Raw genomic sequence first — 2,724 nt, forward strand, 5'->3', positions numbered from 1 at the left:
AGAAACTAACATATTATTAGGCAAGTCTCCATGTAAACCAAAGAAACTAACATATTATTAGGCAAGTCTCCATGAAGAATCAATTCCTAGAGCAAATCATATCAAGAAAAATATTTACCAGGATCTCTACAAGACTGCAAGTTTATTAAAAAGCTAAAGGAACAATACACCCCTTAACCTTATCTACCAAAATTTGCTCTAATTTTTAGAGCTTCAAAAATGGTTCCATACCACAAATGGTGTCTCATTCATGAATGCGCACAGTTACGGAAATAAATGGCGATGGTAATAATAATGGATCGAAATGGAGTGAGACATTTGGGCAGAAGATCGAGGCGCCTTGACTCCGACATGTCTAATTTGGATATGTAATTGTGTTCTTGAACAGGTTGTCTCCATGGAAGCGAGACAAAGGTGAAACATTGAAGAATAAAAATACCAACGTACAAAGAGAAAGAAAATAAATGAGCTTGTAGACCAAAAGTCTCTGAATCCCTCTTTCATCATCTTCCGCACAATATCCAACTAGCTTCCACTACTACAATTTGGCTTTTTAGTGACACTATTTAGTGACACGCACAAAAGTGCGGGTCACTAAATAGATAGGAATGATTTTTAGTGACATGCACAATTAGACTCTAAATGCTCAGTGTTAGTCTCCTGCAATGTGTGTCACTAAAAATATAGAGTGTCACTAAAGATTAAAATCTATTTTTATTTTTATTTTTATTAATTTTAAAAATTGAGACTTATAGTGACACGCCAAGCGCGTGTGGGTAAATATACCCTGACACACCTGGCGGGTCACTATATCAATACTCTAATTTTTTTTAAGAAAAATACAGCTGTAATTTAAAATAAATAAAAAATTAAAAAAAAATTATGAAACCCCAATTAAAATACAACCTGAAAAAATAAAAATAAAAAAAGTAATTTACATAAAAATAACCTCTCTCTCTCTTTCTACTCAAACAATCAGACCACAACACAAAAACAAAACCCTAACTTTTCTCTTCTTTATCTCGCCTCTCTCTCTCTCTCTCCCCTGTAGCAGCCGCAGACCTCCCAGCCACCTCCGGCGACCTCACCCACCTATCCTTTCTTTTCTCTTTCTTCCTCTCCGGCGGCCTAGACATATGGAGCGCCTCCCCTCTCTCTGTGCCCAGATGCGCGTCGCCTCTCTCTCTGCCCAGATGCGCTGCAAATCCTAGTAATGTTGGTTTGACAGCAGTGAGTATAAGCTGAAATCAAAACCATATTAATTTTCTGTCTTTCTGGTCTCATTTTGTGGTAATGTTTTGGTGAACAATTGATTATAACAGCTATTTTGTTTTTTCTATGCCCAGATGCGTTCTTATTTTTTATGGAGAAATAAACACTTAAGTCCACTAATGTTGAAACTGCATTTTTGACCTGCCATAAGGTCAAGCCTAGCAGTGATCTTCTATGGCGTGCGCAGGTATATATAACAATATCAATTATATTTCAGTAATAATTATATAGAAAAGTGTTAATTATAACCTTTTAATATTTTTTTAGTTAATCTTTAACCACGAAATCAGTATTATATAAATATATATATGTTAAATCTTATTCATCTTTCTAATTTAGAATATAATTCGTTGGAGCAAAATTAGATTATTTGTAGCAATTTTACATTAATCTTTTCTATAATTTATTTACTATTATTTTTCCCATTAAAATATTTGTTTTTCTTCCATAATTATTATTAGCTGATATATAAATAACATTGGTTTTTGACAAAGTTATGGCTATTTAATTTTCTCTCTGTCTCTTTTCAACTACTCATTATCAAAAAATATATATATATATATAATATGAAAAAAAATTAATAATTACATTAAATATATAAACAGTGATGAGGTTGATTCAATTGGTACTTCAAGTCTTTTAAAGGTACTAAAATCATTGTTTCTCTTCCCAAGGAAAGAATGCTGCTTTTCCTCATCATAATTAACTTGTTTAATTAAGCTTTTTTTTTTGTTTTCTCATTTTTTGGGAATTAATATGTTCCTTTTAGGTTGTCATGTGTAATTCTTTGTAGGAAAATGAAGCTTTTTTTTATATGGTGTGAGCTTACATTTTGTGCTCGCTTACTTGAAATTAATAACAAGGAGAGTATTGTCTCTACCCAGAAATAAAATATTTTTCTTTGCAAGCTGACAGTGACTGTGGCGATTTAAGATTTCTGAGTTCGTGGTTTTGGCCGGGATTGAAGAGGCAATGTTTGGATTGGATAATTTATTTATTTTTTGTTGTTGTATTGTTCATACCAAATTTCTTGGTTTGTAGTCATATTTTTTTTTTTACTGTTATTGTATTTTGTTTATGTATTTTATTTAAATTATACTTGTATTTTTTTAATCACTTATTCTGTATTACTATTAATTATAATATAATTATTTATGTGTATTTTTTTAGTTATTAATTTAGATGTATTTATATTACTTAAATAAAATCTAAATGTATTTATATAATTTTTTTTTTTTGAAATCAATGTATTTATATAATTTGTAATTTAAATTAATAATTATAACTATTTAAATTCTTAATACAGATATGTATTAAATCAAATTAAATTTTATTTTTTTAGAAAAATATTTAATATAGTGGTACTTTTTGTGTGTCACTATATCTCCAAAAATATTATTAAAAAGAAAAAAAAAAGATATAGTGACACTTCATGTGTGTGGCTGTTACCTT

The 2,724-nt window shown here is 29.7% G+C and overlaps 1 long non-coding RNA gene across 2 annotated transcripts; it reads left to right on the plus strand.

The window, feature by feature from the left end:
- The first annotated feature begins 948 nt into the window (after window positions 1–948).
- LOC115716902 (uncharacterized) lies at window positions 949–2,433 on the plus strand. Of its 2 annotated transcripts, none has more exons than XR_009687854.1 (3): window positions 949–1,230; window positions 1,347–1,459; window positions 2,042–2,433. It is a non-coding gene; the product is annotated as an uncharacterized LOC115716902 (long non-coding RNA). The 2 variants fall into 2 exon arrangements; XR_009687853.1 differs by having other exon boundaries at window positions 2,188–2,433.
- Window positions 2,434–2,724: the final 291 nt, after the last annotated feature.

The sequence above is a fragment of the Cannabis sativa genome, chromosome 5, assembly GCF_029168945.1.
Source record: "Cannabis sativa cultivar Pink pepper isolate KNU-18-1 chromosome 5, ASM2916894v1, whole genome shotgun sequence".
In the NCBI taxonomy this organism is placed as follows: Eukaryota; Viridiplantae; Streptophyta; class Magnoliopsida; order Rosales; family Cannabaceae; genus Cannabis; species Cannabis sativa.